This window comes from Gekko japonicus, unplaced genomic scaffold (genome assembly GCF_001447785.1).
Source record: "Gekko japonicus isolate JY-2015 unplaced genomic scaffold, Gekko_japonicus_V1.1 scaffold898, whole genome shotgun sequence".
In the NCBI taxonomy this organism is placed as follows: Eukaryota; Metazoa; Chordata; class Lepidosauria; order Squamata; family Gekkonidae; genus Gekko; species Gekko japonicus.
The window spans coordinates 453,383-475,417 of record NW_015160238.1 but is presented as its reverse complement, the minus strand read 5'-3'; positions in this window follow the sequence as shown (position 1 = coordinate 475,417).

Genomic DNA, 22,035 nt, shown 5'->3' with positions numbered 1-22,035 from the left:
AATGGACTTTGGGAGGACTTGCATAGACTAGAGCTTGAGCCTCTTTTCCTGGACTGGAACTTCCCCATTTCTGAGTGCCTCTGTTCTAAAACACGCTGTGACATGATTGACTGACCCTACTGTTCCCCCAGTGTGAGCTGCAGTATTTTGTGGCAAGGAAAAAGCACATTTATATGTATACTTAGATATATTCTTCTCAGTCAACTCATTGGTACAGAAAGGAGTTATAACTACATAGTGCATTTTGCACATACTCTGAAGTACTGTTTTATTGCTACTACATGTATTTCAATAATGAGCCCTCAGATTAAGCACTAATTTGGGGCAATTTGTGTTTTATGGTTCTCCCAAACTGTAAGACGGGAACAGTGACTTAACTGGCTGGGTTTAGTAACAAAACAAAACAAGATTGTAAACCACTTTGTACGCAATTAGTGATGAGGCTGTGAAAAGTCAGCAGACAACCCTAATGTTATCGGATGCTTCCTCAGTGGCTTAAATGGCCATTTATGAGTTGTGGCTGGGGAGAGGCAGAAGAGAAACATCTCGGACATTGGAATGTAGTTGGTGAATGAGATACGAGTTGGAGTTTTGCATCCTGCAAGGAACAAGGAGCATTAGATGGTTCAGAGGGTCTGTTGTGGAACTGGTGCTGCTTTGGTGACAAGCACAGTGTGAGTGCTTGCCTGCTTCTCCCAGGCTCCATTTTACTTGGGTTAGGTAATAAGAGAATGTAAAAAATGCCTTGAGTGTCCGGTATTCTGTCTTTACAGGGAACCGGCAGCAAGCTGCTTCTGGAACTTCCAGCTGCTTAGGCTTGAGGTGAGTGAGTGAGACATTATTAATCAGTTGTATAGCACTTTAACTATTGCTCTGATGCGGACTCTGCAGAAAATCCTTTATTGCTAACTTCTGCCCAGGCGGGCTGAATGTCTGTGGAGTGTTGCAGAGTACTGGCAGAACTGCTTATATGAATGGCCGGGTTCTACGCCATTAATATTCTGAGTCCATTTAAAATATGTTAGCCCCCTGGAACTATGGGGGAAGCTTGGGGTTTCTGAAGAGAACACGGCCTCCATTGTTCTCAGTTTCCCTCTAAGATTTTCGGTCTCGCTCTCTCACACTTGTTTTAAATGTATTAGGACAGCATGCCAAACTGAGCAGTTGCCCCGTTTTTTGTAGGTATTCCAAGACAAACTCTCTGGATTGTATACATAAGTATAAAAGAGTTCAGAAACCCCCCCTTTGTGTGTGTTTAACCTGCAGTTCATTAAGCAAGACTGAAATGGCTATAAAATTTGGGGAGGGGGCTGTCGAGTTCTCCCTGGCCCCCTTTTTCTGACCAGGAACAGCGCAGCAACCAGAACATGCTGTTCCTTACGATCGTTAATAGAACAAGTGCCAAAAGAGCTTACAAAGCTCAGGTCCTGGTGAAAGAGCTATAACTGACATTTCATAAATCATGACACAAGTAGTAACATGCTGTTAGAGACAAACATCTTTAGTGTGGTAATTGTTTTCCAGATTCTACTCCTGTAATTACTTACTGTGTTTTGGCTCAAGATCCAGATATTTCCTTGGCTGTCATGCTCCATGCATTCGTGGCAGGGGAGAGCTAGGAGCAAGAACGAAATCTTCTTTCCCAGTTATCTTCAGCATTGCTGTCTTGATGACAGCCTTTTTAATCAGGAGGATCATTGTGGCGATAACTGGAGCCACTTTTTTGAAAGCGTACTTGGAGAGAGAGTTACAGAAAATACTTTACAGACTTCTGTTTGCTGTCTGCAAGCGTTGCTGATAACTCAGTAGCCCTCAGCCTTGCTCACATGTTTGTACTGAGAAACAATACAGTGCTTAAGAAGTTGATGGGGTGTGAGATACTGGTTGGAGTTCCTTAGAGGGGTGACACAATTCCCAAAGGGTTGACACAACAACATGCTGTTTTAGAAGAAGGAGCACCCATGGCATGTTTGAGTGATAATTTTGAAGTGTTTTCAGCAATGCTTCCATCTTTATGGCAAACAATATACATGTTGTATTGATGTCATAATAATATTGTGAAGTTCGAGCCACCTTCACTGTCAACCCCCACCCCCTTCCCTCTGCCCACTTGGAGTTTGATTTCAGCTTCCGTTCCAGGAACAACCTTTATAGATGCTTTCATGGGCCTGCCTCTCATGAAAGTGGGAGATGATTGCTTCCATTGGGTCCTGCTTTCCCTTTCCCCTTGTCCTTTCCTGTAGGGGTTGCCAACCTCCAGGTGGTGGCTGGAGATCTTCCACTGTTACAACTGATCTCCAGGCAACAGAGATCAGTTAAACTGGAGAAAATAGCCTCTTTGGAAGTTGGGCTTTCTGGCACTATGCTCCAAATGTCACCCTCCTGTGGCTCTAACCCCAGTATCTCCAGATATTTCCCAACCTGGACCTGGCAACCCTCTACACCAGCCTTCAGCGTGCTGGCTATTCAACTTGCATTGCTGGAGAAGATAGTTTGGGTCCTCATTCTATAATTAACTTTATTGCACTGCAGGCTGACATTTATTGCAAAAAGTATATTTCAGTACTTAACTAAGCAGTCTTTTAACTTGCTTCTTTAAGCTTCTGAACTCGTTAATTCCTTTAATACATTAAATACATTAATACATTAGAATTTGTTGGGTGATAGTTAGATATTGAAAAAATGGTATTTAGCAGAGATAAGATAGTCCAGCAGAGCCAGAGTAAAATAATTCAGACTAAGAGTCCATGTGTGATTAAAATATAAAGTTTTTACTAAATTCTAGCATGGGAACGGTAACTGGGATGAAAATAACAACAGAGCATAATCGGCTACATCCTTACTCTACAAAGACAAAACTAGAAGAGAGAGAGTATGGCTACTCTTCTTGTTCTTCAGAACACCAAACAAAGATGGGAAGAAAAGCCATAAAATGGTAATACACCTTGACACTTTAGTCCTAATCAAAATCCTAGATTAGGGAGAAAATTCCCGGGTATTCTACAGCTAAAGAGCGTTGGTTACATGAGAAACATGTGACTTCCTGTGAGTAACATAAACAAACATTTAACCCCAGATATATTGAGTGTTTTCAACTTGTAATACCCAACACCAATCTCTTCTCTTCTTCTTCTTATGCATCTTTAATATTGTATGAGGAAAAAAGCTGGTAGATAGAGTTTTCCAAATTTTAAGTGGCACAGTAGTTACCACTTCAGTCTTCTTCCTGTCTTTCACAAGTTTATTCAACATCTCCTGCAAGGAAGCCTTTTACTACTTGGCTGTGTACGGAGCCTGAGTGCCGTTAAAATGGCAGTGGACTCCATGTGATGGCTAATGGCCTTCAGACCAGTGTGATTGGTGCAGAGGCAATAGTTATACGAAGCATTTCCTCTAGATGGTGGCCTATAAATGTGCCTGTGAAAATACTGGCCTTTTTTTTTTGCCATCCAGTCACAGATGACCTACGGCGACCCCCATAGAGTTCTCAAGTCAAGAGACATTCAGAGGAGGTTTGCCTTTGCTTGCCTCTGTGTAGCAACCCTGGACTTCCTTGGTGCGCTTCCATCCAAATACTAACCAGGGCCAACTCTGCTCAGAAAAGGCTTCCAGGGCTGCACAGGTCTCAGTTGCTGTGTTGTCAAGTCACAGCCAACTTACAGCAACCCACAGCGTGTCCAAGGCAAGAAACCAAAAGAGGTAGTTTGCCATTGCCTGCCTCTGTGTAGCAACTCTTGCCATCCTTGGTGTTTTCCCATCCAAATGCTAAACGGAGCCGACCCTACTTAGCTTTTGAGATCAGACAAGATCTGGCAAGTTTGTGTGTATGGCCAGTTTGGTGTAGTGGTTAAGTGCATGGACTCTAATCCGGGAGAACCGGGTTTGGTTCCCCACGCCTCCACTTGCAGCTGCTGGATGACCTTGGGCAAGCCATAGTTCTGTCAGAGCTGTCCTTGAAAGGGCAGTTCTTGAAAGAGCTCTCTCTCAGCCCCACCTACCTCACAGGGTGTCTGTTGTGGGGAAGGGAAGGGAAAGGAGTTTGTAAACTACTCTGAGACTACGAGTGAAGGGCAGGGTATAAATCCAATCTATTCTTCTTCTTCTCTCTATTCTGCTCTGTCCATTTTAAAGCAGACGTTGTAAAACATTGGCTTGGATCTTGCAGAACATCTCCAGTGACCAGTTTCCATCAGCAGAGTGAGAACCCCTCCCTTTTAGGGCCTCTCCAAGTGCCCCATTAATTGCTGCTCTTGGAGGACGGGTAGTCCCCAGGAACAGCATGACGAAGAAGTGAGAGATCTCTAATGTGTGTGGGGGGGAAGGCGGGAATCGGTAACCCCCATTAGCTAATTTTTTCTTTTGCTAGATCTAATTAATTAGCCTCATAACTATCTTAGATTTGAACAAATTTATAATTTGCAGAGTAAGCGCCTGAAAAACTCTTGATTTATTGGGAATTTTTCTCCCTAAATTGAAATCTGAGCCGAGCAGGATGGGGCTACAGCAAAGTAGTTTTAGGCATTGCTAATGTGGCTGTGCTGCTGTAATCTAACATACTTGGCACTTGGACAGCAGCCAGGAACTGGAACAAAACCAAAGAAAGGGGAACTGATTAGGACAATTTCTGGGGATGAGGATTTTTTTAAAGAAAATCTATTAAAATGCATGCCCCCCCCCCTCCATCATGATTCTCAAGATATTATCCTAGGACTCCTGTATGGGATCTCAGCACTGACCAGGTCCTCCCTTCCTGTGAGTGCAGCAAAATTGCCGTGCTTTGTGCCTTTAAATCATACCCTAGTGGAAGAGAAATTAACTCTGGAGTCAGGAGTGTGAACGGGGGACATGTGTAGATGTGATTAGTGCCCCCTTTCAGCTCATTTTTATAAAAGAAAAACAAAAAGGAAATTGGAGTGTGGGAAATATATGAAAGCTTGGAAATTTATTCCTGTAACTTTTAGCTTGGAGATGATTAGGAAAACACTGAATGCTGCTGGTCAAGTCTGGAGCAATAGCAATGCAAATTCATTCTTGATGGACAACATACCTTTCTGTCTTCACCCCTCCCCCCCCTTCAAAAGATACTGTGTTTAACTTCCTGTCTTTTAATAGAGAAGTTTTGCTGTCCAAATGGTAAGTCGTTGCTGCCTCACAGTAGAAATCAGCTGGTTTTAAAATAGAGAGCACTTAATACAAGATACGTAACACAGTGGAGAAAGATAGCACCTGATTAACTGGCTTATGTATATGGGAAACAGAACAGTCACTGCTCATTGATCAACAATCTGCAGAAGAGGTGGAGGAAGAAGGCGAGAATGGCAGTGGTGTAAAGTGTGCTGCTGAGTTGCAGCTGACTGATGGCAAGCCCGTAAAGTTTCATCTCACGGGCCTTTCAAGGCAAAAGATGAGCAGAGGTGGTTTGCCATTGCCTTTCTCTGCATAGCTGCCCCTGTCTTTCTTGGTGATCTCCCAATCCAACTACTGATCTTGCTTAGCGTCTGAGCTCTGAGGATATCAGGCTAGTCTGGTCTGTTAGGGCAGCTGTGGTGTTGGTGTACCTCTTTTAAATTGCCAGCTCTGGGTTGGGAAATTTGTGGGTGGAGCCTGAAGAAAGTCAAGTTTGGGTATGGAGTTCAGTGGGGTGTAATGCAGAGCCCACCTTCCAAAGCAGCCATTTTCTCCAGGGGAGCTGATCTCTATAGCCTGGAGATCAGTTGTAATTCTGGGAGGTGTCCAGGCCACATCTTGATGTTGGCAACCCTGCTTGGTTTAGCACCAGCCAAGAAGTCTGGAGTATTTAGACACATATATGAACTCATGAAGCTGCACAGTCAGACCATTGTTTTTTCAAACAGGATTGTCTTCTTCGACTGGCAGCAGCTTTCCAGGGTTTGGAGGTCTTTTCACATCACCTCCTTCCTGTTCCTTTTAGCCGTGGATAGCAGGGATTGAACATGGGACCTTCTGCATACTATGCAGATGTTCTTCTTCTGAGCCACTGCCCCTCCTTCCAGATTTAGAAACTCTGATTTAATTTGAGTACTTCATAGAATTGATGGTTGGTCCCTTAGTGAGCTGTGGAAGGGCATGCTTAGCATTGTAGAGAGATCCGGTCTAGAATACTTTAAATCCTTTTTATGAAGGCCAACCAAAATAATATAAAACAGTGTTCAAACTTTTGAGTTTTCTGGAAACTCTCATCCCTCTTGAACCTGAAGGACTTGAAAGCTTGCCTGCTGTTTTGTGTTATTTTGGTTGGTCTTAATCAAAGGTATTAGATGGCTTTTGTTTTTGGATTTTGCTTTGGACCAGCACATCTACCTGGAACCTTGAATATTTTGGTGATTAATAATCCAGACACCCTGGGAATGAGTCCTCCCCCTCTACAGAACAGTATTTTGTGCTAGCTACATTAACTTTCTCCTTCTTTTGTTTTTCACTGCATTTCTACAGTAATTTTAACATTTTATTTTTGGATTGACACACTGGAATTGTTGCGCCTGTCATGGATGAGAGCAGAAAAGGGGGGGGGTGAGATTTATGGAAATTGCTCAGTGTTTATGGCGGCACCAAGGCTGGGAAAAACTTCATTCTGCAACATAGGCATAGTTTCACAGCCAGGAGTGAAAACATGGGATCTCTTTGATATGCTAGAGCCTCATTATTGGCTGAGAAGGTTCTGGCGGGCTGCTGCTGCTGCCCGAACCAGAGACTCTTGTGCCTTAAGAGGGGGGAGACACCTGAAAAGGAGCTGTCCCTTCTGTGCATGTGTGTGTGGCCGTGGGGGAAGTGACACCATGCAAAGGACAGCACACTCTTTATGCATACACCCATTAGACTCTCCCAGTGGGGATAGGAGAAGGTCCAAGTAGGTTAGCAGTCTTTCACTGTTTCATTTCTTACACTAGCCTTTTGCCGTAATCTGTATTTATTCTGCCAGTAAAATAAGACTTGTACTAGTCAAGAGAGAGTGGTTGCCTTGAGTGGAGAGCCAGTTTGGCGTAGTGGTTAAGTGTGCGGACTCTAATCTGGGAGCACCGGGTTTGATTCCCCACTCCTCCACTTGCACCTGCTGATGTGACCTTGGGTCAGTCACAAGCTCTGGCACAGCTGTCTTTGAAAAAGAGCAGTTTGTGTCAGAGTTATCTCAGCCCCACCCACCTCACAGGGTGTCTGTTGTGGGGAGGGGAAGGGAAAGGAGTTTGTAAGCCGCTCTGAGACACCTTTGGGTAGTGAAGGGCGGGGTATAAATCCAATCTCTTCTTCTCTTCTTCTTCTTCTTGATTCCTAACTGTTTGCCTCGTCGTGACTCATGCTGCAAAATCATCCCCCTCCTGCTCCTTCTGATGAGGGGGCAGGGATCAGGAGGTGGCCGTGGTCTACCAAAGGGACAGTAGAAAAGAGCAAGAGTCCAGTAGCACTTTAAAGACTAACAAAATATAAGGCAGGGTATGAGCTTTCGTGAGTAGTGATTCACAAAAGCTCATACCCTGACACGCATGTTGTTAGTCTTTAAGGTGCTACTGGACTCTTGCTCTTTTTTACTGCTACAGACAGACCAACACGGCTACCCATCTTGATCTGTTACCAAAGGGACAGGCTCTGAAATCTGGCTTAAAGAGGGGGAGCAGCGAGGGATTCAAGTGGGTTCCCTCACCAAAATGGCTTTCTCCCTATCTTCTAAGCAAGGGATGTTTCCTCCCTGTCTCGTATGACAGGCAAGCTCTGAGTAGCCTAACATATCTCCCTGCCTGCTCCATAATAATAATGTTCACCGTTAATACAGTGCTATGTGAGTGTTCACTGGCCTGGATGGCCCAGGCTAGCCCGATCTCGTAAGATCTTGGAAGCTAAGCAGGATGGACCCTGGTTAGTACTTAGGTGGGGGGCCACCAAGGAAGTCCAGGGTGGTTACACAGAGGCAGGCAATGGCAAACCCACCTCTGAACATCTCTTGCCCTAAAAACCCTATGGAGTTGCTTTAAGTGAGCTGTGACTTGGCCGCATTCTCTACCTATATGTGTGTTCTGAGCACTCCACGTGTATTAACCCAAATCTTACAAGAATACAGTAAAAGTATTAGTATTATCATTTTCACATTACTGGTGAGAGTTTATGGCAAAGATAGATTGGTTTAAGGATGACTGCCAACTTAATTCTCTGCTGAAATTTGTACCAGAAGACATCCTGGTTGCTGGTGTCTCGAAATGGGACCACATCCAGCCTGTGCTGAAAGCGCTGCACTGGCTGCCTATAGCATTCCGGATTCGCTTCAAAGTGCTGGTGCTTACCTTTAAAGCCCTACATGGCCAGGGTCCAGCATACCTGAGGGACCGCCTTGCCCCATACAGCCCCCAAAGAGCACTTCGGTCGGGGTCACAACACCGTCTCATGACCCCGGGTCCTAAAGAGGCCAGGCTTGCTGCCACAAGGGACAGGTCCTTTTCGGTGGCGGCTCCTATCTGGTGGAATGAGCTCCTGGAGGAGATCAGGGCCCTGCGGGACCTGTTACAGTTCCGCAGGGCCTGCAAGATGGAGCTCTTCCGCCAGGCTTTCAAATAGGAGCCGCCGCCACCACCTCCACCACCAATTGGGGCCTGCGAAGCAGGACCGCTGGGCTAGGTTGATTGGCCATTGAACATCGGGGCCATAGTATTCCCCCCCCTTTTTTTGGCTAATGGATGTGCAATAGGGAGTGAGAGTGTTAGTCACACTGGATCCTTGGGAGTTGCCCATTGTATTTAACTGTTTTTAAAATGTTTTAACCGTATTTTTATTGCACTGTGTGCCTTGATTGCGTAACTATGGTGTTGTTTTACGCCTGTGTACTGTAAGCCGCTCTGAGCCCGCGTGCAGGGAGGGCGGGATATAAATGTAATTAAATAAAAAAATTAAAAAAATAAAACTCCACAACCACATTCATAGCTGCTCTGCTACTACTATCCCTTGGCTTACGTCAGAAAACCTGGATAGAATTCTTCCAGCTTGCAGTTAAAATGGAAATCATTTTCTTCAGTTCCCAGCCCAAATCACCAGTCCACATGGGCTGGTTTGAACTCATGGAAATAAACTTCTTTGAGTAGCTTTCTTAAACCAAAATACTTTCCTGATTTGACAGCCAAAAACAGATCAGAAACTAGGGAGCATTTCAGGTGCCGCTTCGTATTTCTTTAAGACCACCAGGGTTCATTTTATGTTCTGGCAAAAGTTGGATAACTCTATAAACCCATGGTATAAATCCACTCTGCTTGAAGCCAGCTGTTAAATTTTTAGTCTAATTCCTTTTTTCTATATACCACTGAATGCCAGTGACTTCTACACCTAATGTTTTATGTACCACTGGCCGGGTTTTTGTAGAGCAGAGTTGGAAACCAGCACTTGTCATGCGTCATAAACTTAAACTTCATCTTAAAAAAAAAAAATGACTCAGCTTTTCTTTTATCCTGGAAAAGCTTTATTTTTCCACACCCTCAGTATTCAACTTATTTGTAGATTAATGGTTGGTTTGATTTCCTGCCATCTCAAAAATTCCAGCTACAGATTAAATTATATGCATTTTAAATTATATGGGGATGGCAGAAAAGAGTAAAATCTGGTGTAGCAGAGAGAGGGAGATGGTAGTACATTGGTCATTGCCTTTTGGAAAAAAATCAACTGTAGGTATGTGTTAAGACTACGTGACTATGTTGGGCTTGAGAAAATCGCAGTGTTAGAATGTATAGGATTGCCTGGCTCAATAATCCCATCTGCAACTATTAATAATAATAATGCTTAAATGTTAGCAGTTATATGTTGCTTTCAGTATTTAAAGTGCTTCACATATGTTGTAACAATAACTGCTTTCACAGAGGGGCACATGGGGAGAGGCTATGATTCAATGGTAGAACAGGGGTCTTCAACATGGTGCCTGATGACACTTTTCTGGTACCCTCCAAGTGTTTTCACAAAGTGAGTGGAGCAAGGTAGGGCTGTTGGCCACTGGAAATTTGATTGACAGTGCAGTGTTGTTGTTTTTTAATGCTGCTTTGGCAGCAGGTGCCACCGCGGCACACAGATTTTCATAGTGTGACTGAAAGTAAGCTGCAGCAGCCATTTTATGGCTGCCTCCACCTCCAGTGGCAGCCATTTTGTGGCTGTGCCCATCATGCTGTGTCAGAATTCCAAAGGTGGCTAAAGGCTCAGAAAGGCTGGGGACCCCTGTGGTAGAGCATCTGCTTTATTCTACAGAAGATCCCAGGGCCAGTTCCAGACATCTGTATTTTCTCACTTTCTTTTGTAACCGAACAGCAGCACTTTCAACCTTGCCGCTTCAGTCATTCCTTTCCTGTCTGTTGTTTATAATCTGCTGTTACACCTTGCTTCTACAGCAGTGTAGTAAAGCCATTCCACGTAAATGTAACAAAGGAGGAGTGCAGCTGAAACTGCAGCAAATACACCATAAACATTAACTACCTAAATCCTGATTAAATACATTTACAGGGTCCTCTTCTCAGGGTGAAGATTCTGATGCTAGCAGAACGGTATAAGTTTCTGGCACCGTAGCTTTAGAGCCAGTACTAAAGACCCCTTTCAGCAGTTCACAGACTGCTCTGGTTGGACCTCTGAAAGATTCTCGGCGCTGGATCTCAATGAGTATGTTTCACACAGGAAGCGCATTGAACGTGTATTATCCAGCGTGGTGCATTGCAGTGGTGCATGAAATGATGTGAAGGGCTGTTTCTGCAGTTTAGGAAAAATTGTAAGGTGGAAATTTTAGAAGATCCTTTGGCTGAAAGTTAACTGTATACTGGCTCTTTGTATCTAGTGGTAATTGGCTGTGAAATTTTTACATCTGGAAGTGGCTTTGAGCTGTTTAGGCAAAGTGTCACAGTAATATAAAACAATGGCAAAAAGAAAATGTATGTTTTTGTTTTTGGTATGTAGTTGTCCCCTTTTCATTTAAATTTTCTTAAGCTCCTGCTGTAATATAACCCCTAGTGATGGACCAGTTACATACTGGCGCAAGTGTAGCTCTTGCTGTGGCAAAATTTTAATCAATGTTTTTAAATGGCTTTTATCCGTAATGGTATATTTTATTCCTTGTACCTTGTATTTCTGGTTGCTTGGTTATTTTCTGAATTTTTGGATTGTATTATTCTGCACCATATGGACTATCAAACTTTTTTGCTTATGACCCATTGGTCTGTGAGCGGGAAGTATGGAATAAAGGAAATGATGCAACATTTACGGTGAAATCCTAAGCAGAGTTTGAAAGGTATAAATCCATTGACTTCCGCAGAGCAGATTTAAAGAATTCTTTTTAATACAAGAAATTATTTGGGTTGTTGCTTGGGAGGAATCATCAGAAATCACAAGCTCCTCTTTGAACACACCTGAGTGCCCTTTTCTTTTGGAAACAGCATGTTGAATACAACCTGAAGAATGCCTTTGTTCCCCCAGAGCTGCTTTTACGCATATGAAAACTTATACAGATTGAAGTGGCTAATATTAATGATTTAAAATTCCCTTAACTGGATGACAACCTTACTTTTCAGATGTCATTCTATACCAGGAATAGAGAGACTTTTAGAAAAATTCCCCGAGAGTCTCCTTCCAGGACATGTGGCTGCTTTACACTTAACCAAAGGAATTCTTTCCCAACATGGACCAAGCTTATCCCTCCAGAGGATCCATCGCTCTGGATGTTGTTCTGTCTTCAGGCTACGGAAAAAGCTTCAGATTCCACTGCAACCATAAATATGCTCCATTGGCAGTCAACGGTGTGCATAGAAACCAGGCAGTTTGGTTTAGGAAAGCTTTAAAACAAACCCGCAGAAAGAGAATCCCTTAAGAAGGATGAAACTATTAATAGATGATGATGATGAGTAATCAGCAAAGCTAGAAGCTTGCAGCCTCTGCAGCTTGATTCCTCCTGCACTTAATGGACTCCCACAGATTTTTCACATTAAGATTTGATGGATGATTGCATACATTTCAGACTCTCAAGCTGAGTAAATACTGGATAGTGACTGGAGGCATAATGTTGTAACCTCCAGAGGTTCCACAGAAGAACGTAGCTGCATCTTTGTCTTGATATTCCAGATATTCTCTTACCCCATTGCAAAATACTTCATTGCTGGATGCAAGTCTTAGGTCTTACCTTGTGCAATAAAGGCTTGGCTTAGTTTCTTGTACACAGGAAGTACCTTGAGTAGATGGGTAGTTTGATTGAAAGGCTAGAGATATGAAGATCTTGAACAGTTGGGGGGGGGATGACAAACCTACTATTCAGATGTCATCCTATACCAGGAACAGAGAAACTTAAAAAAATTTTTTTAGAGAATCTCCTTTCAGGATATGTGGCGGGGGGGGGACAGTTAAGGGAGGGAATGGGGGGGAACTGGTAAAATGTTCTCTTTTCAAATGAGTAAAAAGCTTTTTAAGACTAGGTTTAATGTACTTTATGTGTAGCATGAATATTTTTATATAAGACCCTCTACTGTATTAGATAATACCTATATATATTGTAGACATATATAACATACTGTATTTTCAGATATATTTGTTTAAATGTGAATAATTTTGGCAACAATTAATTTGCTATAATGCATCTGTCAATACATTATTAAAGAGCTTGGTGTTTTCAGTGTTTTAGAGAACAATCCTAAGAAGGTCTACTTAAAATCCTACACGGGTCTATTCAATGGGTCTTTCTTCCAGGAAATTGTCTTTAGGATTGCACCATTAGAGATTTAACTTGGTATGTGTGTGTGCTGGTAGTCCTGTTGCGACAGAAACAGATTCTGTCCAAATAATACACTGTTTTGCTTATTGCATAATTGGTTTTCTAATGTGAAGTTTTATTTTTTCCCCGACCCTTCAGACGACAAAAATTAAGGCATGTGCTAAACTATCATAGGGGACTGCATTTCACAATTCTTTGTCAAGTATTGGGTATATTTGCAGTTTTGCTTCTAGAAAACTAAAGCATTTATACTCATAACTTCATAAACATGCCAAACAGTACAATTTTACATGCTAAGTTATAAACTATGCATTTTGTGGTGTTAAAGCTATAAATTAAGCTTCGGTATGATAGGAAAGTAACTATTGCATATGTTTTCATTTCCCCCCAAATTTCTGTTTTTTCACAAAATAACTGTGGGACAGAAATGTGTTTTCCATGGTTTCAAAAGTTCCAGACATTTTATATCTCTGTTTGTGGCCACAGAAAGAATAAATACTAGTATTTTCCCCATGGTGGTGTTGTTGTTGATGATGATGATGTGTTTTGTGTTGATTGCCAGTAGGATCTGCAATGAAACTGATAGAAAACTTTGGGGGATCTAATAGAAAGGCGTCTTTACAGCAGATCATGCAAATGACTTCATTTGCCTGTTCTAGGCAAATTCCAGTGACCCAGAGGTTCAAAACATGTCAGTGATCCAGTGATGAAAAGGGTATTGTTAGTCATGGGAGGAAAGTGCATGGTATAGTCTGATCTTGTCAGATCTTGGAAGGTAAGCAGGGTCAGTTCTTGAAAGGGAGCCCACCAAGGAAGACTCTGCAGAGGAAGGCAATGGTAAACCACCTCTACTTCTCACTTGCCTTGAAAGCCCCTTCCTGGGGTTGCCATAAGTCAGCTGTGACCTAACAGTACTTTACACACACATTGCTAGTGATTTTCACCTTTTTTATGTTGCTACAGAAGGAAAAACAAATTCTTGTCTTTTCCCAGTCTTGAAAAGTTGGGGGATGTTTGGTTAGTGCCTGCTGTATTCAGTTTAACATTCCTTGTGATTTTGTAGAGTGTCCTCCACAAGGTATTCGATATCTGTGAGATTTACCTTAGAATGTCAATACAGAATTGCTAAGTTCTATTATGAAATCCCGATTTATGGGAAATTTTACTAACGATGTCCTAAGCATTACGAGCTTTAAAAATGTTCCCTGCAGAATTGCTAAGTTCTATTATGAAATCCAGATTTATGGGAAATTACTCTTACTAATGATGTCCTAAGCAGGGGTCTTTTTGTAGAAAAACTTTAAACAAAAGGTAACCTTACAAATCTGAAACTGTGACATAACTCAGATGAATGTTGGAGAAGTAGATTGACTGCTGTAAAACAGTTCCAGGGAGTCTTCCCTGTTTGGAAACAGGATTTAAGAATGTTCTGGGATATCCCCTCAGTGTATTTAGTCCAAATGTACCTCTTAAAAATCAGTTTGAAGCTGAAATTGCCTGCGCAAAGTATTTCTCCTGTAATGATCTGACCTTCCTGCTCAGTTGTGGAGCACTTTTTGCACTTAATTTAAGAACAGGAAACTGAATGAATAGTTAAACATGCAAACATTAAAGCAGCCCTCTAAGATTTTTTTTCTTTAAAAGGAATAGAAATGAAAGACCTAGCCTCATGTTTTGTGGTGTCCACCATGAGAAATGCTCAGAGACAGCCCAGTGTGTCCTATGAGCTGACAGCTGTTACTAAGGGAATGGCTGGCATAGTGTTTTATAGGTAACTCTACATATGTTCAAATCCACAATAATCGTAAGTAATTTATCTGAAGAGGTCAACATCATTCCCCACAACCAGGCCTCCCTTCCCCAGAGTGAAAAATATTTCAGCATCAAGCTTCCTGGAAAATGTTTCACTTTGGCATTTGTTCTGGCTAATGGGCCTAATTCACTGAGTTACGCATTCTTCTTTTCTCTTGGTGCTAAGAAACCTTCCAGTCCCCCTCCTCCAGCAGAGGAACACTAAAAGAAATAAATTGAGACCCACTGCTGTTGCTGAGTTTACAAGCATTCAGTCCCAAACACCTGGATGGAATGCACAGCTGGAAACAGATGATATTAGTATGACCTGTAATATAGTTAATAAAATTGTACTTAAACACTTTTTTAAAGGGGGAAAAAAACCCTGCATGGACTTTCTGCAGCCTACCTCTAAGGTCTTTTGTGGCTGGTGTTTGTTCACCAACCCCACCTTGGGTTATCAGACGTCCCTTCTTCTAAAATGCTGGACTCCAGAACACTTCAGGAAAACAGAACATAAAGTTTGGTGTAGTGGTTAAGTGCGCGGACTCTAATCTGGGAGAACTGGGTTTGATTCCCCACTCCTCCACTTGCACCTGGCTGGATGACCTTGGGCAAGCCTTAGTTCTGATAAGAGCTGTTCTTGAAGAAGAGCAGTGTCTGTCAAGAACTCTCTCAGCCCCATCTACCTCACAGGGTGTCTGTTGTGGGAAGGGGAAGGGGAAGGAGTTTGTAAGCCGCTCTGAGACACCTTTGGGTAGTGAAGGGCGGGGTATAAATCCAATCTCTTCTTCTTCTTCTTCTTTATTTTGTGTCGCTGCAGCTCTGCAGAAGAGTAGGTACTGTTGGTGCTATAAGGAGAGAGTTCTGAAGAGAGGAAGGATACAGGAATTAAACTTCTGGAGATAGCTCAATTGTTTCAGGGTGGGTACAGAATACTCTTGTGGGTATAACCAAGTGCCAGGTGGAACAAGGGAAGGTTTTCATTTAGAATGTGAACTTTCTGAATAGACATTTGGTTTCTGTAATGCTGTAGCCTTCTCTAAATTTATTTAGAATTAATGGGATATATGCCAAACCTGCCCTGATCTGGATAGCCAATGGCCACTTCCACACTGTCACTTATTTGTCCCTATTGCTTCAGGGTCCCCCCCCCCATGTGTTTTGCTCTCTCTAGTAGTCCCAGAGTGAGCAAATGTGGGAGGGGGGGGGGACCCAGAGCAATAGGGAAAAACAAATGACAAAAATGGCATTGTGGAATGCCTGATCTCGGAAGCTAAGCAAGGTCGGCTCTGGCTAATATTTGGATGGGAGCACCTCTGAACATCTCTTGTCGTGTGACGCAGAGGCAGGCAAGGGCAAACCACCTCTGAACATCTCTTGTCTTGAAAACCCTATGAGGTCACCATAAGTTAGCTGTGACTTGATGGCAAAACAAGACAAAGCAAAAAATTAAACCTAGATAAGTATGAAACCTCCATGCCATCAGAAAGCAGGACTTGAAATGCTGATCCAAATCATGATCGTTTGTGGAACCCAGTCAGACAAATTGCCTTGCTCTAGTTAGGCATTTTGTGGAAAGCGTAGTCCCATGCATGGTTCTGTGGGGAGGTATCCTTAGGAGGCTCCCCTCTCTGTTGAAGTCCCTGAATAAGGCTGGTTCCATGCTGTCAGCAGGGGCACCCTGTTTGCTGTGGAATGGAGGGAGGGGAAGGAAGTGTAGAAAAAAAAGGAAGCCTGATCTTGCAAGCATTGTCTGGTTCTTATTCATATGGAGCTGTGGTGTGTTCAAACACAAGGGGCTTTGTGTTCTAAAGTGCACCAGAGACCCCTGTTCACAAGTTGCAGTGAATGCATGTATAGTCTTGTGTTACAGCAAGCACTGGATTATTCTTTCTGTGTGCATTGTGGACTTCTCATGTTACATTCCAACAGGCGTAGAGCTGAACTTGTGATTCAGGTGGGTAGCTGTGTTGGTCTGAAGCAGCAGAACAAAGTTCGACTCCAGTGGCACCTTTAAGACCAACAAAGTTTTATTCAAGGTGTAAGCTTTCATGCATGCACACTTCTTTAGATACATTGAAACAGAAGTCACCAATGTGTGATTGAAACTCTACATTTATCCACATAGTAGCCCCTGGTTTCATTTGCAAAGTGAATGCTCACTGGCTCTTTCTTACAAACAGATATATGCAGGTAATTCTACCTTTCTGTTACAGACTCCATCCCACATGGTTTTTGTACATGCAAGTCCCATGTTTCTCAGCATAGCGTTTTGTTTCGTTTTAATCAAAGTGGACTCCATGCTCCTTTATTGATTAGCAGAAAATATGGGTGGATCGAACCCGATGCCTAGGGTGTGCTTGCTTCAAACTTTGGCCTCCAAACTCTGTGTCACAAAACAGTGACTCGTTCAACCTGAATAAATTAAGCAAATGGGCATTTCCCCTCCCTTCAGAATTTTATTTTGCTTGTGGAGGCTAGAAGGAGATTAGCTGTTCAGCACAAGCTTGAAATGTGCTCTAAAAAAAGAGAGGAGCAAACAAGTTTTCAGGATTCTTTCTTGATAACAAACTTGACATTTGTACGGTGTGATGGAAGCAGAGAATTAACAGCAGCTTTTGTGTCTGCTTCCAAAGTGATTTGCTAGTCTTGGAACTGTTATGTACGGGTGTTTTCCAAAACACCCTTTCACCGTGCATGTCTGTCAGGTTTTCTTTGTCATTCCACATTGATTTTCCGCCTCTCAGTGCTCAGTTTGCTTTCTGATCATTTTCCCTCCAGGTTTTCTGAGAGTGCTTTTGTGTCGATTTTTCTCCTGTGTCACTTCCAAGCTGAAGATAGTTCAAAAGTGTACAGATTCCCTCGGATCCCCACCACACCCTTTTGTTGCCCCTCGAAGGTCACTTCCTGCCCACTCTGCACCTTCCACCACCTCCCCCCGCTTCATTGGTGTACAAGCTTCATTTCACCCTCATTCTAAAAATTTTAATTTTGTCTGACAAGCACCATGAGTCTAGCGATATGAGACTTATCACTAGCCTCAGAGCACAGAATTTAAAAAATTAAATGACAGGGGGAAAGTTTAAAAGGAGCCACGTGAGGTTTAGTTCCCTGCTGGTATTTCAGCTCTGCATGCAAACAAAATAAAGGGGAGGATTCTCAGCACAGAATGAAATTGACATAAGATGTAAAGAGAGAGAGAGACTGGGATGGGAAGCCTAAAGCTTTGAAAACAGTTTTTTCTTTAATGCTTTAGTGACCAAATGTTTTGGAGGTAACCACTTTGGCAGTCCCTGAAAGCCTAACATTAAAATGGTGGCTGAGCCACATGGACCTTCTGCAGACTGCCAAACTTAAGGATCGCTTTGGGATCGATCGATTTGGAGGAAGAGTGCAATCTGCACAGGACAGGCTTTAAAAAACTTCCAAGATCACGACCAGTGTTCAGGATCAAATCACAAAGCGAAAAATATGCAAATTTGCAAGGAAGGGCATGGAATCAGTTTCACTATGCAGCTGCACTGGGGCATCAATGAAAATAACCCCCTTCATTTTTTCACTTGAGTGGCACAAGACTAAAAAAGCTCTCCAGAGCGTCTCCCAGAGGACTACTCCTCCATACAAATTACAGCCCTGTGCAAAGTGTGATGGAGTTGCAGCTGACTTTGCACAGGTGCGCACATACACACAAATTGCCAATGATCACAGCTTGCAATATCATGCATTCTGTACACTCAATGTGTTCCCCCATATTATGAGACCGTGTGGCTCTTTTCCATTTTTCACAGTGGCCGAAAGCACAGCAGAGAATCCCCTAGTGCTCCGCAATAGCAGCTGCTTGTCAGTTTCGGGAAAAGTTTGGTCACTTTCAACAGTGGGTTTTTCCCTCTTGCCTGTGTTCCTTTCTGTTCCCTTTTAGCACTGCTGAGAATGGTTCTCTCAAACCGTAACCTTCCTAGAAGAACCAATGACACAGTTACTTGAACTTCCATTGCAAAGAGAGTTGGGTACTGGGGTAAAACGAAATCATTCTCAACATTACAGTCATTATTCAAATTTTTTGCCTCTGCCTCCAAAATCATCCTAATTGCAACCCTCAGACCTGTCCCATAGAAGTTAGAGGACATAGGGCTAAAGGCTAAAATGCATGTGCAAAACCTGAGCCACAAGGATTTAAATGGAAGGTATTTGCTGGACCCCACTGCAGAAAACAACTTTGGATGCTACGCCTCCAAAATCATCCTAATTGCAACCCTCAGACCTGTCCCATAGAAGTTAGAGGACATAGGGCTCTTTAATTCAAAAGTGGAAACTGATGGGACCGAATGTGGGAGGGAAGAGGAAATATCCATGGGAAATACTGCTGCCTCCCATTCTGTTTTCCTATAATGCTACTGACTGTTATATGTCTTCCAAAATAATGTTGCATCACTGAACAGACTGGGGGGGGGGAGAAGGTCGAAATATTTCCTTTGGGATAAGGGTTAGGCCTAAGGTTGCCAGTTCTGGCTTGGGCAATTCCTGGAGATTTGGGGGTGGTGCCTAGGAAGGTTGGAGTTTGGGGAGGGAAATAATAGTTATTGTATGGCGGTGTGTGTAGTATAGCCAGGAGATCTTAAGATTGTCTGGCAGCCAGACGGTCTAGCTCTTTTAGAGTTATTCACCACTAGGTGGCGAGCAAAACTTGTTTTTTAGGCAAGTCGTGTTTCAGAAGTGGTTTGCCATTGCCGGCCTTTGTGTCACACACAGCTTTGTAATTTTACCCTTTAAAAGGGAGAGGGCAGGCATCAACTGCCTTCCGGAATGGTGAATTGTATTCAAGCACTGCTGAGAATGGTTCTCTCAAACCATTACCTTCCTAGAAGAACCAATGGCGCAGTTACTTGAACTTCCATTACGAAGAGAGTTCCATTACGAAATTCTCAACATTACAGTCATTATTCAATTTTTTTGCCCCTGCCTTCAAAATCATTCTAATTGCAACCCTGCAGACTTGTCCCATAGAAGTTAGAGGACATAGGGCTCTTTAATTCAAAAGTGGAAACTGAAGATGGGACCGAATGTGGGAGAGAAGAGGAAGTATCCATAGGAAATACTACTCCCTCCCATTCTGTTTTCCTATAATGCTACTGACTGTTATATGTCTTCCAAAATAATGTTGCATCACTGAACAGACTGGGGGGGGGGAGAAGGTCGAAATATTTCCTTTGGGATAAGGGTTAGGCCTAAGGTTGCCAGTTCTGGCTTGGGCAATTCCTGGAGATTTGGGGGTGGTGCCTAGGAAGGTTGGAGTTTGGGGAGGGAAATAATAGTTATTGTATGGCGGTGTGTGTAGTATAGCCAGGAGATCTTAAGATTGTCTGGCAGCCAGACGGTCTAGCTCTTTTAGAGTTATTCACCACTAGGTGGCGAGCAAAACTTGTTTTTTAGGCAAGTCGTGTTTCAGAAGTGGTTTGCCATTGCCGTTGTGGTCACACTGCGGGTCTCCCTTGGAGGTCGCCCATCCAAATGGTAACCAAGGCCGACCCTGCTTAGCTTCCGAGATCTGTCGAGATTGGACTATCCGGGGCTATCCAGGTCAGGGCTCCACAGGAGTTCCACAGGGATGTGATGCCATAGGGTCCACCCTCTGAAGCTGCCGTTTTCTCCAGGGGAATGGATCCCTGCAGTGTGGAGAGTATGAAGATAAGTTGTAATACTGAGAGAACTCCAAGCTCCACCTGGAGTTTTGCAGCCTGAGGGGGAGCCTGCTCATATCAGAAGCAGGACACGTTTGGAAATTGGACTTAGGGGGGAAGTCTACTTGCAGATTGAATTAAGGGGGAAGGTTGCACCTATCCTGTGCATTTATTTTATTTTAAGATGGGACCGAATGTGGGAGAGAAGAGGAAGTATCCATAGGAAATACTACTCCCTCCCATTCTGTTTTCCTATAATGCTACTGACTGTTATATGTCTTCCAAAATAATGTTGCATCACTGAACAGACTTGGGGGGGGGGGGGGGGGGGAAGGAAATGAGTTATTCACCACTAGGTGGCAAGCAAAACTTGATTTTTAGGCAAGTAGTGTTTCAGAAGTGGTTTGCCATTGCCGGCCTTTGTGTCACACCCCTGGTATCCCTTGGAGGTCGCCCATCCAAATGGTAGCCAAGGCCGACCCTGCTTAGCTTCCGAGATCTGTCGAGATTGGACTATCCTGGGCTATCCAGGTCAGGGCTCCACAGGAGTTCCACAGGGATGTGATGCCATAGGGTCCACCCTCTGAAGCTGCCGTTTTCTCCAGGTGAATGGATCCCTGCAGTGTGGAGAGTATGAAGATAAGTTGTAATACTGAGAGAACTCCAAGCTCCACCTGGAGCTTTGCAGCCTGAGGGGGAGCCTGCTCATATCAGAAGCAGGACACGTTTGGAAATTGGACTTAGGGGGGAAGTCTACTTGCAGATTGACTTAAGTGGGAAGGTTGCACCTATCCTGTGCATTTATTTTATTTTATTTTTTTATTTATTTGGATTTATATTCTGCCCTCCCCACAGGGGGGCTCAGAGCGGATCACATCATAAATAGATACAAATATACACTAATAAATACAACAGTATTTAAAACAACTATGTAATACAATTTAAAACAGCTATGTGTAAGCACAAACACAGTTTCAGCTGGAGTGGCTGGGTCCAGAGATCTTAGTCTGGGTCGAATAATGATGACAGACTTCGGTGAGGGAGGTGGACTTCATTGGAAGCCTTCTGCCTCAACCAAAGGCCTGCCGGAACAGCCCTGTCTTACAGGCCCTGCAGAACGATAATAAGTCCCGCATGCCGAAGGATGGAAATAATTGCCCAGTCAACATGGTTTATGTATTTCCTGTGGCTGTCTCTTTCTTACCCACCTCCACTAACAAAACTAGCTGAACAATTTGCTGCTTGGAACCAGGTGAAGCATACACTGCCTTAAGCGTGATGTCTGGGCCAGTTTGACATGCCATTTTGTTGCTTAGCAAATCAGAAGTAGCTGCAGAAAGCCAGCATGGTGTAGTAGTTAAGAATGGCGGACACTAATCTAGTTTACCCCTCCTCGACCTGAAGCCTGCTGGGTGATCTTGGGTCAGTCACAGTTCTTTCAGGACTCTCTCAGCCCCACCTACCACAGAAGATGACTATTATGGGGAGAGGAAGGTAATGCGATTGTAAACTGCTTCCAAATCTTTGGAAATTTCTTAAGCCAGAGTTGACAGCCCTATTTGTAACTGAGGTCCAGACGGTCCAGTTGCAAATAATTAACATAGTGCCATAATAACCCAGTGCCCAATGATGTGTGGATGCAGCCCAGGTTGTCGAAAGGTTACCCTGTGTTCCTAGTCCCTGGGTAGATCAATGATAAGTCCAGTCTTCACTGAGCCAGTGCTAAAGTCTAAGATAGTCAGATTTCACCATCGCTCCTTTCTGCCATGGTTATCTGTCTTGGATCATTTTCAAGTCTTATTCTAAAGTAATGTTCAGGAGTGTATTCTTTTGTGAGGG